This window comes from Pelophylax lessonae, assembly GCF_965119305.1.
Source record: "Pelophylax lessonae genome assembly, chromosome: 11".
NCBI classification, from domain to species: domain Eukaryota; kingdom Metazoa; phylum Chordata; class Amphibia; order Anura; family Ranidae; genus Pelophylax; species Pelophylax lessonae.
Window position 1 is genome coordinate 142,778,952 of NC_138778.1, and position 15,312 is coordinate 142,794,263.

The following is a 15,312-nucleotide window of genomic DNA, read 5'->3' on the forward strand; positions in this document are numbered from 1 at the left end:
ATGGCACTTAGAAAATATATATTTTTTTTAAAAAGGCCAGTGAAGAAAGAAAAGTTGGTGACACAAAACCTTAATGATGAAAGTTCAAAATTGCTTACGATTTTTTTAAGGATAGAGATACAATTTTTAGTCCTTAAGGTCACACTCTACACACCAAATATATATTTCCTTGCTTCTAAAAGCTGCCATGACCAGCATAGTACGGCAAAATCACATCACTTTTAAAACATAAGTAATAACCACAAAACAAATTATTATGCAACCAACATTCATTCAATGTTATGAAATGCTTTGTTGATACAGCAGCACCTATAGGGACAGTGTTAAAACGAACACAACATAACGATTCATGGATCTAAGGTTGCCCATACACGATACAATTTTCATACAATCTTCCTAAACGTACATTTCATCATTTTCTCGGAATTCTCCTTACCTTGAAAATTTCCCATTATCTTAAGCTCAGAATACAACGTGAGATCAGCTGAGTTTGAAAGTTTATATATCTATGGGTAGTGACATCAGTGTTTTATACTTTATTGGAAAAACCTAGTTTCCCAATTTATGTGGTTTGCTGCGCCTAAATAATCAGATTTATACATATCCAACTCATGGTCTGCTGATTAACTATCCTTGGTGGGCAAGACTATACCTTCAAGCTCAGCTTAATATCACATACAATCTCCACATACATCTATACAATGGCATGCAATCTTATATAACGACTAAATATACTTAAGTGTCTATACAAATATATACAAGGTTTTTGGAGGGGGAATCCACCATCACACACAGTACTGCTTTGTAACCGGGTTCCAAACCCCATTTTATCTTTGGCGCTTCAGACGCGCTGGAGTACCAGACCCCATCTTTGGGAATTTCAGATTCCCGGGAGTTGCTAAAATTAGCGGTTAACTGGGTACCGTTTATCTGCTCTGACAGTATAGGGTAGTAATAATAATAATAGAAAATATAATTACTTACCCCATACTGTGTTTTTTGGCAGATCCCACTTCTGACACCAAAACTGTTAGCTCAATTCCCGTCAGGAGGCAATCATGATGATATTACAGCCCTTCAGTTGCTACCCTCCCAATAGATGGATTTCCCCTCCAACCAGCTGGGAGTTATGACGACACATCGTACTCAAACTTCGTGCAGTCACAACTGTTTATTTCAAGTTTCGTGCTCCCATTTAAAGGGTATTTCGGCGGCAAAAACGGCTTGAAACTGGTTTACAAGCCGAAGTCAATTGAACAGTACAACATCACTCATAGAAACAGTTACATGAAAAGGATTTTGTGTCCTATACATCTGTGACAATATGTGGGGTGTCGTGTGTTTGGAGATTGTGTCTTGTGGGGCAGACACTTGGTCTGTGTTCAGCTGTCATGTGTTAATGTAAGCAATTGTCAAATGTGTACAGGTGGAGTCCGTAATTTCCATGCGCAGACTTAACTTTGTCAAGTGTCCCAATGAATGAATGAACAGGTGTTTACATGTCGTCTAAATGCAAAACATCGCTGTCTGCTGACCAAGGTGGATGAATGGCTGTCAGTGCCAGCTCGTTAATATGTAAATGCAAGGGCCTACACTTCATCACAGAATGGGCACAAACCGAAATATATCTAAAAAATCATAAGGCATATTAATACAACCTTTCAGGGTGCATTGGCTGTTCCTGTCCTCGAAGATAAACGTATAAGGCATGCAGGGCAAGAAAAAACCCTAAGCTGAATGAGCTGGCTTTCGGGCACCTAAACGGGCAGCCACTTCCTTAGCAGACCCAAAAAACAAACTGGTAATGTTTCCAGCTCTGCCTTCGGTCTTAAGTGGAGCAGCCACCAGCACCTATTCCTGAGCAGGAATGGTGGCCAAGGTGGCATCCTCCTCTACAGTACAAGGGCCAGCAAATACACTCAACATACATATGTGCGTCCGCACTAACTGGGCTCACTGGACCCCGAGGTAGGGGTTGTTAGGGGGACGATCTCCCACTCCCTACAGGTGTGGAATGAGAAGACCCAAGTCCAATGCTACCCGCGCCCACAGAGGGAGTTGCCTGCTAGACAAGGCTACATCAAAATGGCCACCACCTCCAAGATGGCCACTGGCAACAACACCAATCACAGGGTGAAGGGCGGGATCCCAAAGGCAACTTAGCAAAAACCCCAGCCTTTGCCTCCCACAGCCACGCCCTGCAGGAAGCAGGCATCCTACGGGAATAATGGCAATAAAAAAAACAAACAAACACACACAAATAAGGCAGATGCCACAGCCTGTCCAGCAGGCTGCAAAGCTGCGACCTAAATTGATGGCCAGCCCAACAGCATGGCACACGCACCTGTGGAAAGGCTCAATGCCAAAGAACCAGGAGACAGCCCAAGCATCCACAGCAGTTATTAAATAGGGGGTTCGCACCACACATTGCAGCCAAGTGGGCCCTCTTGTCCCAGGAAGGAGGGGATAGCGCAAAAACTACCACTTAGGCCGGTGGAAGAACCCCCGCAGGGTCAACCACCACAGGGAGTACCTGTTGCCCACACCGCATCTGGAGAAAAAAAAGAGGGGGGGGGGCATTTACTTACCAATCCAGTGGAGCATGTGGATAATGCTCCTGTGACAGATATTCCTCACCACGGAAGTGAGGGGGGTCTGTTGGCCAAGGTAACACTGACGCCGGCACCCAGTCATATGTGTCCCCACAAGACATAACTCGCTAACCAACCCGGTCCAGGATGGGGCTTGTCGCAGTGGACCCAGCATGGAGTTAAAGGTCGGCGCACACTCACTGCCTAGACTGGGGTGACCACTGGATCTAGATTAATCCAGCCTGTCACCCAGCCATGCTGTAAAAATGGTCCCGGCAGGGAACTAGGTCCTTACTCCCTTAAACACTAGGCAGAAATAACTGATTTGCCTATAGCAGAGAAGGGGTTTAGACCAGCTAGGACTGCCCATAGGCAGTGCTGTGTCTTTTGTGTCTAGTGTCCTACTCCTGTAGATGGGGCTATAAACCCTATGGTAAAAAAAAAATAATAATAATCTGTGTCCGTCAATGAACGTAAGAAATATCATTTGCTGTGGTTACTGCATTAGTTTCTCTTTTCATACCCTTTAACCACTTTAGGACCGGAGGATTTTCCTGCTTTACATCCAGGCAACTTGGCACTGAGCGACTTTAACTGACAATTTATGTCCTTTTTTTCCCACAAACAGAGCTTTCTTTTGGTGGTTTTTGATCACCTGTGCGATTTTTACTTTTTGCGCTATAAACAAAAAAAGAGGGCGACAATTTTGAAAAAATAACAATATTTTTCACATTTTTTCCCCCAAAAATTTCCCCCAAAAAAATGTAAAAATCGTAATTTTTCAACATTTTAGGCCAATTTGTTTTCTGCTACATATGTTTGGTAAAAAAAAAAAAAAAAAAAAAATCGCAATAAGCGTATTTTGATTGGTTTGCGCAAAATTTATCGCAGCTACTAACTACGGGAAATTTATGTAATTTTTATTGTTTTTTTTAAAACTAGTAATGGCGGCGATCTGCGATTTGTTTTGCGGGACTGCGACATTGCGACGGACAGAACGGACCCCTAACTGACATTTTTGACACTTTTGGGGGTACCAGTGACATTACCACAGAAATTAGTGCTATAAATATGCACTGTTACTGTAATAATGACACTGGCAGGGAAGGGGTTAACTTTATTGGTGATCAAGGGGTTAATGTATGCCTGGTGCTTACTGACGTGTGTGGGGGGAGGGGACTGTGTGACACAGGGACAGATTGCAGGTTCAGCTATGCTGAATCCTGTAATCTGTCCCTGCCTGTCACATAGGAGATCCGCCCGCTTTGTTTACACAAGCGGGCGGATCTCCTCACTCAATCCCCGACGATCGGGGAAGAGCAGCGGTGATCACCGCCTCTCCTCCCCTGGCCTGACTCCCGCTGTGTCTGAATACAGCGGGAGCGTGCCGCCCACAAGGGGAGGAGTCCAGCGGTGTAGGTCTACATCGCTGGACAATAACGAGCCACTTTGCCGCAGTACGCTCAATGTGAGCGGTCGGCAAGTGGTTAAATTTCACCAGGTGACCCTAGAAGGTCTCGTTTAGCAAGCTTTCTGGCTACACGATTCTGCATGTTTCATAGGGCAGCCTATTCACTTGCATGGGCAGCCCAATGCAGGTTTGTTGTCCAAAAAAAAGAATGGATTCCGCCACAATCCTAAATTGGGAGATGCATACTGTATGTATGGAGAAGCAGCACCTTTCCGTGCTTCGTAGATAAATGTTCCGACTCCGACGTATTAATCTTTCGACACTGACTTGGGTTGGTGGCATTATAGTAACTATTCTGGCCACATCACTAACAATCTCTGGATAAACAAGGATGGCTTCTTCAACAGTAAGTTTTGATGAGCGATCATACTTTTCAACTTCTTTTAGTGCTTTATAAAACTCCTGTTGGAATTTTTTTATTTGGACATTTACTGGTTCTGTAACGCTTTCCTTTAGCAACTTCCATTTTGTCTAAGAAGGAATCAAAGTCAAATTCTTAGTTTGAAGAAGATGAACCCGAGTTACCACTATTGCTTAAAAGAACTTCATCCTGTGGAGGTATTTCAGGTCATAAATACTACATCATAGAGGGCCTTTTTCCCAGTAGCAGTCTGTTCACTGTTCAACAAAAGTCGGCTCATTGGGTCGACATAAATAGCCGCCAACAAGATTTCATGTTCCAGCAAAAGACTCTCTCTTTTCATCTTTGAAGATGCAATGCTCTCAGCTATTAACCCTCCATTTTTGTTCAGGCAATATAACAGGCTCTTCCATTCCAAGAGGAATTTACCCGGGGTTAGATCGTCACATTGCAACCTCTTGGTGACAGTGAAGGGGTGAGAAAGCAGGTTCTCCAGCTCTTTTGTTTGTGTCCACTGGCTTTCAGTTAATGCAAGATTTTCATTGTCCATTTCTTCTATGAAGTCTTTAACCACTTACCGCAGTGATGTAGGGTTACGTCGGCAAGCTTTGCGGTGTTATACCGGGATGATGCCTCTATCTAGAGACACCATCCCGGTACCGTGGTTTACAGCCGACGGTCAGCTTTCCGTCAGTAATGACCAATGCGGCTCGGGAGCCGCTCGATCGTTACCCGGGTGAGCGGGAGGGGACATCCCCCCCTTCCGTGACTTTCAACGGGCCTCTTGTCCCACCGGAAGACCCGAGCATCCAGCCGGCGCGTCCCCCGGCAGGATGGAGTCCCGATCAAAGCCGTAAATGGCTTCAATTGGGTCTCCGATGACGTAACCCGGAGGCAGCGTCCATGACGTCACTTCCGGGTTACTCAGCAGATTTAAAAAACGGCTGTATGCAAAAACGCAGTTTTCGGCATTTTGCATACATGAAAGTGTAGTGGAGGGGTCTAGGGTCTTTTAGACCCTCAATCCCTCCATAAAGAGTACCTGTCACTACATATTGGTGTCACAAAGGATGTTTACATTGCTTGTGACAGCAATAAAAGTGATCAGATTTTTTTTTTTTTTTTTTTTAACCACTTGCCGCCCGCCCTCCGTCAATTGACAGCGGGACGGTGCGGCCATTGTTCTGGGAAGATGTCATATGACGTGATCCCATTCAGCAGGGCAGGCGCACAATCGTGTGCGCGCCACCCTGCACTGCCGGTGTCGGGGTGTCCCCGGGACACCCCCCGTCACCGGCAGGAGGGGAAACAGCCAATGGGCGTGGCTGTTTCCCACGTGATCGGCTGCGTTCCAATGACACGGCCGATCACAATACAGGAGCCCGGAAGATGACCGCGCATGCTATGTGATCGGCTGTGAATCCATTCACAGCCGATCACAAAATGTAAACAAAGAGCAGTAACTCACCGTTACTAGCTCTTCTCCCCTCATACACTGTTTCCAGTGTGAGGAGAGCAGAGCCAGAAACAGTGAGTTACTGCTCTGTACACATGTCACAAAGTAAAATCACAAAAATAAAGGTCCCCACACAGTCCTCAGCCGCCCCAATTGCACCTGTCACCCAACAGTCACCTCATCAGTGCCCAGAAATTGACACCCATAAGACTACCTTCACATGTGAGCGTAGCGATCGCGGGCAGAATCACCGTGATTCTGCCCGCGATCCGGAAATCATTGCAAATTGCGGGACGCCTGTGCGCTGCCCGTGATTTGCAATAGCACCCCAAACGCTGTGCGATGCCACGATTTCCACCTGACGAATTGCGGTAACATCGCGCAAACAACTCATGACGCCCAAAAAAGGTACAAGAGCTTCTTTGGGGCATCATGCGTTGTTTGCGTGATGTTACCTCGATTCCGCAGGTGGAAATCGCAGCAACATCGCACAGCGTTTGGGGTGCTATTGCAAATCACGGGCAACGCACAGGCGTCCCGCGATTTGCAATGATTTCTGTGCTACGCTCACATGTGGACATAGCCTAAAGTTCACCGGTCACCAGAGACTGCCATCAGTGCACCATCGCCCGTCACCTGTCACCCATCAGTGACCATCGCCCGTCACCTGTCACCACATCAATCACCGTCACCTGTCACCCCATCAGTCATCGTCATCTGTCACCCCATCAGTCATCGCCATCTGTCACCCTGTCAATCATCGTCACTTGTCACCCCATCAGTGATCCTCACTTGTCACCCCATCAATCATTGTCACTTGTCACCCCTTCAGTGATTGTCATCTGTCACCCCATCAATCATCATCACCTGTCACCCCATCAGTCATCGTCACCTGTCACCCCATCAGTCATCGTCACCTGTCACCCCATCAGTCATCGTCACCTGTTTGCCATATACATGCAACCACTTACCGACCTCCTAACGTCTACATGCGTCGGCCATTAAAAGCTAAATTCTGGGGTTATGGCAGCAGATAGCTGCCATAACCCCGGTATTTTTTTAAACGGCGGGCGGTCGGCTTTCAGATAAGGGTGGTCCCAGTGGCGGATTCGCTGCAGAATTACCCTTACGGTGCAGGGGAAGAGGTGCCCCCCCCTCCCGCCGCGTCCCAGATGTTTTCCCAGCTTACCGGACCCGCCGGCAGCGGGGAAAACTATCCGGTCCCGGATCCTCAGAGACATGAAAGTCGAGTGAGGGCAAGATGGCCCTCACTCGACTCTATGGTCTTGGAGGACCGGAGCTACGTCAAAAGTCATTGCCTAGCAACCGGTTTAAAGGGCCGCTTTTTTTTTCCCTTTTTCAACAATTTTTCTTTTTTTTTTCTTTTTTAGTGTAGTTCTGAGGTGTGAGGTCTTTTTGACCCCAGATCTCACAATAAAGAGGACCTGTCATGCCTATTTCTATTACAAGGGATGTTTACATTCCTTGTAATAGGAATAAAAATGATTAAAACATTTTTTTTTTTTAAACTGTGTAAAAATAAAAAAATAATAAATAAAATAAATAGGAAAAAAAAAAATTAAAGCGCCCTGTCCCCGTTAGCTCGCGCGCAGAAGCAAACGCATATGCAAGTCCCGCCCACATATGTAAACGGTGTTCAAACCATACATGTGAGGTATCTCCGCGATCGTTAGAGCGAGAGCAATCATTTGAGCCCTAGACCTCCTCTGTAACTCTAAGCTGGTAACCTGCAAAAAATTTTAAAATGTTGCCTATGGGGATTTTTAATTACCAATGTTTGGCGCCATTCTGTGAGCATGCGCAATTTTGAAGCATGACATGTTGGGTATCTAATTACTCGTCGTAACATTATCTTTCACATTATGGAAAAAAATTGGGCTAAATTTACTGTTTTCTTATTTTTTAGTTAAAAAAAAGTGAATTTTTTTGCATTTGGAAGACTGCTGCGCAAATATGGTGTGATTAAAAAATATTGCAACGATCTCCATTTTATTCTCTAGGGTCTCTGCTAAAAAAAAATATATAATGTTTGGGGGTTCTAAGTAGTTTTCTAGCAAAAAAAATGATTTTAGCTTGTAAACACCAAGTGTCAAAAATAGGCCCAGTCTTAAAGTGGATAAATGGACAACTTTGTGTAAAGTGCTACTTGGATGTTAGGCCTCTGTATGTGGCTAGGCTGTGTAAAAGTGTTACACATGTGGTATCGCCATACTCAGGAGGAATAGCAGAATGTATTTTGGGGTGCAATTTTTGCTATGTACATGCTATGTGTTAGAAATATTGCATAAATGGACAGCTTTGTGTAAAATAAATGCGTTTTCATTTTCTTTCCACATTTTCCAAAAACTTGTGGAAAAAAATGACATATTCAAAAGACTCATTATGCCTCAAAAATTATACATTGGGCTGTTTGCTTTCCAAAATGGGGTCATTTTATGGGGGTTTCCATTGTCCTGGTGCTCCAGGGCCTTCAAAAGTGCGATAGGTTGTCAGGAAATTATATGTGTAATTTGTGCTCCTAGAATGCCGGACGGTGCTACTTGGATGTTAAGCCTCTGTATGTTGCCAGGCTGTGAAAAAGTCTCACACATGTGGTATCGCCATACTCAGGAGGAGTAGTAGAATGTGTTTTGGGGTGTAGTTGCAAGTATACATATGCTGTGTGAGAGAAATAACCTGTTAATACGTCAATTTGTAAAAAAAAAAAATCTTCATTTTGCAAAGAGTTGTGGGAAAAAATTACAACTTCAAAAAACTCACCATGCCCCTTATTAAATACATTGGAATGTCTACTTTCCAAAAAGGGGTCATTTGGGGGGTATTTGTACTTTCCTGACTTTTTAGTGTCTCAAGAAATGAGATAGGCCTTCAGTACATCACGTGTGGTCAAGTGTGATCAATTTTCAATGATTAGCACCATAACTTGTGGTCTCTAGAACTTTCACAAAGACCAAATAATATATACTTATTTGGGTTATTTTTACCAAAGATAAGTAGCAGTATAAATTTTGGCCAAAATTTGTGAAGAAAAATTACTCATTTGCTAAATTTTATGACAGAAACAAAGAAAAATGCGTTTTTTCACAATATTTTCAGTTTTTTTTTTATTTATAGCACAAAAAATAAAAAACCCAGTAGTGATTAAATACCATCAAAAGAAAGCTCTATTGGTGTGAAAAAACTGAATTTTTGTAAAATCTTACCGTAAAATTCCTTTCTCTGAGTCCTCCGACAGTCGCCGCCCCCTCCAATTCTTCACCGATGGGTATTGACCTTTGCTCCGTAGGAGTAGCTAGGCAACAAGAATTGTTAATACAAAAGCTTTTAGCATAGACACACCCCTAGGGGCTGTCCCCTCAGTCAATACCTCCCTGCACCAGCATTCCCAACTCAGTTTAGGTAGCATAGCAGTAAGAGTACAGAAAAACCCCCAAAAGAGGGGCGGGGGGCGGCGACTGTCGGAGGACTCAGAGAAAGGAATTTTACGGTAAGATTTTACAAAAATTCTGTTTTCTCTTACGTCCTCCGACAGTCGCCGCCCCCTCCAATTCTTCACCAATGGGATGTCTCAAAGCAGTGTAGACATGAGGGGTGGGAGACGCAACCGTAGAAAGGCAACGCAGTACCCACATCAGAGAAAGGAACCTTACCACAGTAAGAGAACCAACTGGGCAACAGGAAAAATGTGCTCAACAGGAGCAACAACCCAGGAAAACAAGTAACCCAGGGGTAAAACACCCCAACAACCAAGGGCCCGCAAAAACAAGGGTCCCTAGGAAACTGCCGCCCTGAGAACTTTACGGCCAAAGGAGGCATCAGCCGATGCCTGAACATCCACCTTATAGAACTTTGAGAAAGTGTGAACGGACGACCAAGTCGCTGCCTTACACACCTGGGCCACAGAAGCCTGATGACGGTAAGCCCAAGACGTACTCAGAGACCTGGTAGAGTGCGCCTTCACAGGGAAAGGAGGAACCTTCCCCCTCAAAGCATAGGCTTGCACAATCGTCTGTCTGATCCATTTGGCGATGGTCGCAGCCGACGCCGCCATGCCCTTCCGAGGTCCCTCAGGAAGGACAAAGAGGGAATCCGACTTGCGAAAAGATTTAGTGGATGACAGGTAAACCCTGATCGCCCGGACAACATCCAAGGAATGTAAGGCAAACTCCTTTGGATGCTTAGGCTTTGCGCAGAGCGAAGGCAAGACAATGTCTTCATTCAGGTGAAATTCCGAGATCCTTTTAGGAAGAAAAGATGGTTTAGGCCGCAGGACCACCTTATCCTTGTGGACCACCAGGTAGGGAGAGTTGCAGGACAAAGCCGCCAGCTCCGACACCCTGCGAGCCGAAGTGATCGCCACCAAAAAGGCAACCTTCATGGATAACAGAGACAACGGGATCTCCCTGATCTTTTCAAAGGGAGCCTGTTGCAACACGGACAGAACCAAGTTCAAGTCCCATGGAGGTAAAGGTTCCCTCCTAGGAGGGGCCAAATGTCGCACCCCCTGAACAAAGGTGCTAACCAATGAATTAGACGCCACAGGGCGTTGGAAGAGAACGGCCAGCGCAGAAATCTGACCCTTAATTGTGGCCAACGCCAAACACTGGTCCACTACCGTTTGAAGGAAAGCCAACACTCTCGACACCGAGTATGAGCGAGGGGAATACCCCCTGGACTCACACCAGGCAAAATAAGCCTTCCAAGTACGGTAGTACATTTTCCCCGAAGAGGCTTTCCTAGCCTTGATCAAAGTGGGAATGACCTCAGGGGAGAGACCCCTATCCTTCAGGACCTGGCTTTCAACAGCCAGGCCGTTAAAGCCAGCGACCGTAAAGCAGGATGGAATATCGGTCCTTGAGACAGGAGATCTTCTCGAAGCGGCAGATGCCACGGAGCGTCGACCGCCAGATTTACGAGGTCTGCGTACCAAGACCGGCGAGGCCAGTGCGGCGCCACCAGAATCACCGTGTGCGGTTCCGAGGCTAACCTGCGAAGAAGCCTGGACAGCAGTTGAATCGGTGGAAAGGCATACATCAGACGATACTGATGCCAGGGCGCCACTAACGCGTCTGAGGCGTCTGCCCAAGGATCGCGCGTCTGTGCCACGAACCACCTTGTTGTTCAGACGAGACGCGAACAGGTCCACATCCGGGGAACCCCACTTCGCGCACAACATCTGGAAGACATCCGGGTGAAGGGACCGTTCTCCCTGGTCCAGGGCCTGGCGACTCAGATAATCCGCCTGCCAGTTCTCCACCCCCGGAATGTGAAATGCCGTTATCGCCGGGACCTGCGTCTCGGCCCAAGACAGAATGTCGGCTACTTTCAGAGCCGCTCGGGCACTCCTGGTGCCCCCTTGGTGGTTGATGTAGGCCACCGCGGTGGCATTGTCCGTCTGAACCCGAACTGGACGGCCCCGAAGCCGGTCCGTCCATCGCAGAAGGCAAAGCTTTATCGCTTGTAATTCCAGAATGTTGATCGGAAGGGAGGACTCCTCCTCCGACCAAGTTCCCTGGGCGGACAGAACGCCCAGAACACCACCCCAGCCCGACAGGCTGGCATCCGTGGTGAGTACCGTCCAGAATGATGGACGAAAAGACTTGCCCCCCGACACCGCCGGGGACTGGAGTCACCACAGAAGATCCCTTCTGGTGTCGTGGCTCAACGAGATCCGCAGATCCAGGGATTGCGGCCGCCCGTCCCACTCGGCCAGAATCTCCGCTTGGAGACCCCGCGTGTGAAACTGGGCAAAAGGGATCACCTCGAAAGACGAGACCATTAAACCGAGACATCTCATGCATGTCCGGAGAGACGAGTGCCGGTTGTCCCTGAGGGACCTGACCTCGTCCTGAAGAGTCCGAAGCTTGTCCTCCGGCAGGAAGACCTTCGCTTGGACAGAGTCCAGAATCATTCCCAGGTAGGGAAGGCGAACCGAAGGACACAGAGTCGACTTCGGAATGTTTATGGTCCAACCGAACTCCTGCAGAGTCCGCATCGTGGTGGACAGGTCGGTCACCAGGCTCTGACTGGCGTTTGACCTTATCAGGATATCGTCCAGATACCCCAAGACAGCAATGCCCTGTGCTCGCAACAGGGCCAGAACTGGCGCCAGCACTTTGGTAAAAACCCGCGGAGCTGAAGCGAGACCGAAAGGTAACGCCACGAATTGGTAGTGATCCTCCGCAATGGCGAATCGAAGGTACCGCTGGTGACCCTCGAAAATGGGGATGTGTAGGTACGCATCCTTCAGATCGATGGAGGCCATGAATTCCCCCGGACTCAGGGCAGCCACCACTGAGCGCAGGGATTCCATGCGAAACTTGCGAACCCGCACAAAGCGGTTCAGAGCTTTCAAGTCCAGAATCGGACGCACTTTGCCCTCCTTTCTGGGCACAGTGAACAGATTGGAATAAAACCCCCGAAATCTGTCCCGATGAGGCACCGGGACCACCACCCCCTGGGCCCGCAGGTCCCGCACCGCTAGGTGCAAATCCTGCAAGCGCTCTGGAGACAGCTGAAGATTTGAGGGAAAAAATCTGCCTGCCGGCCGAGAGAGAAATTCGATCTTGTAACCAGAGCGAACGATTTCCTGAACCCATCTGTCCCGAACGCGGGCCAGCCAAGGTTGTAGGAAACCGCGCAGACGTCCCCCCACCCCAGAAACGGGTGAGGGCGCCCCTTCAGGCGGAAGTGGTATGGGAAGTTGAACCGGACTGGCCGGACTTCTGCTTCCCCGCCCACGGCTTCTTCTGGGAGCCTTGGCCTTTGAAGGGCTTGCCCTTGGACTGCGACCGAAAGGCACGAAAGGACCCCTGAGAGGGTCTAGACGAGGAATTCCGCTTTCCACGGAAAGACTTATGCTTGTAAGACTGGGGCAGGAGAGTACTCTTGCCCCCCGTAACCCCTTTTATCAGGGTATCCAAAGCCTCGCCAAAAAGGCGAGACCCTGCGTACGGAAAATCCGCCAGCGTCTTGCGAGAAGATTGGTCGACCGACCAATTCTTCAGCCAAATTAGACGACGATTCAGAATCGCCACGCTGGACAGGCGCGCAGCCAAGGGAGCTAAATTCAAGTCCGCATCGCACAAGTACATGACACCCTGATGGATCTGGTCCACCATAGCCAACGTGGTAGGTGAAGCGGAATCAGCCGCCAAGGTGCGCCTGAGCATTTTGGTCCAATCAGCAACAGCCTGTGCCGCCATAATGGAAGCAAAAATAGGCTTCAGCATAGAACCAGCCACCATGTAGGCATGACGGGCAAGAAACTCTATTCTCCTGTCCGTAGGGTCCCGGAAAACCGGGGTATCCTCAGAAGGCACCGCAGTAGCTTTGTTCAAAACGGCTACCGCGTGATCCACCGGAGGCGCCACACACCAACGCTCGTCGGTGGCAGGCGCAAACGGATAAAGCAATTTAAACTTATTTGGCACAGTAAAGGGCTTCTTTAAATTGCGCCACTGTTCATTAACCGTATGGTGAAATTCAGCAGGGCAGGGAAAAACCTGCGCTGATTTGCGAGTCCTCTGTGTTCCAAAGGAAGACATCCTAGCAGGAGGAGTAGGCTCATCCTCCAGGTGCAAGGTGTCCTTTATGGAAGCAATCAGCTCATTCATGAGTGCAAGCTCTTCAGGCGAGCCAGGGGGAGAAACATCAACCCCCTCCACCTCAGGCTCCCCCTCAGACCCCACAAGATCCAAAGATGAGCGGGACCCTGAGAAGGGCACGCCAGCCGCAGCAGCCACATCGCCCTCTGAATCAGAGGAAATGGATAACCTGGCCCTTTTTGCGGATCGTTCAGCCAGCAACATCTGCACCTGAGACACTAAGGAAGCCACTACAGTGGTCAGATCGGCCCCCTCGGGGAGTGCAGCAGCTCCCTGGTCCCCCACCAGGGCGGGGGGAAACTTGCTATCCTGAGAATCCATGCCCTAGTACAGAAAAGTATAAAGGTACTGGCCCTTTAATACCACGGCGAGCGCAGCCCACCGCACACTGCTGTATGCACTGACCCCGCAGGGATAGACAATACTGAGCAAGGAATGACAGGACAAGAAGGTAAAAACCTGGAGAGAGCACACCAGACTGCTGCCACCGATCGCTGTTCCCAGAGAAAGAGATGCAATGCTGGCTGACTGATATAGCCTATGGAAGGCTCCAGCAAAATGGCCGCTCGGCCGAGGGAGAAGGCTACAATAAAATGGCGCCGCCATGTGCATGATGAGTACCGCCCCCCAAAATGGCGGCGAATGGCGCCAAGACACGGCGCTGCATAGGGACAGGGCCGGTCACAGTATACAGGCAAATAAAATGGCGGATCGCTGCAGCGACCGCCGCACACACACACAGTCTGCACACAAACTGCACCCAGAGCATATAAACAGCAGAGCAGGATGGCCCCCCCTCGCAGCCCACAGGCAGTGCAGCCACACAAGGATCCGACAGGGAGCCCGCAGTTACACAGACATGGAGGGTTACACAGCCACAGACTGACACCCATACAGAAGGTCCCCACACAGAAGGTGCTTACCGTACTAGATGGCGTGGGGAGCCGTCTCCAGCGACAAACCGCCATCAGGGCAGACAGGGAGTGCCGCAGCCAGGACGCTTGTGGACCGCAGTCATGGCGTCCAGTGAGGTAGCCACCTCACAGGCAGCATCCCTGCAGCAAACAGGGATGGGTCGTTCAATGTGCCAGGGTAAAACCTAAGCTGAACGCCCGATGGCAGGCTGGGGATCCATCTGGCTCTCAGCCCTGGGATCCAGGGCGACCAGTCCGAGACCCAGCTCCGCACGATGATTCTTCAATAGAAGATCCCTAAACTAAGGCTGACAAAAGAACAGCTAGCAAGGAAAAGAGAAAAATACTTGAAATAAAATCAAATAAAGGGTAGAAGGCTGAGACTGAGCGCCAGCACAGGAAAGCCAGCTACTCCTAAGCTAGGCAAAGTCAAACTGAGTTGGGAATGCTGGTGCAGGGAGGTATTGACTGAGGGGAAAGCCCCTAGGGGTGTGTCTATGCTAAAAGCTTTTGTATTAACAATTCTTGTTGCCTAGCTACTCCTACGGAGCAAAGGTCAATACCCATTGGTGAAGAATTGGAGGGGGCGGCGACTGTCGGAGGACGTAAGAGAAAAAGGACACAAATTTTTTATGGGTACAGTGTTGCATGACTGAGTAATTGTCATTCAAAGTGTGAGAGCGCTGAAAGCTGAAAAGCAGTCTGGGCAAGAAGGGGGTGAAAGTGCACTGTAGGCAAGTGGTTAAACCTGTAATAAAGTTAAAAATAAAATAAATAGGAAAAAAATTTTTTTTAGCAGCCCCCGTCAGCTCGCGCACAAAAAAAAAAACATGGAAGTCGTGCCGTGAATGAAATCGCTGTTCAAACCACACATGAGGTATCGCCGCAATC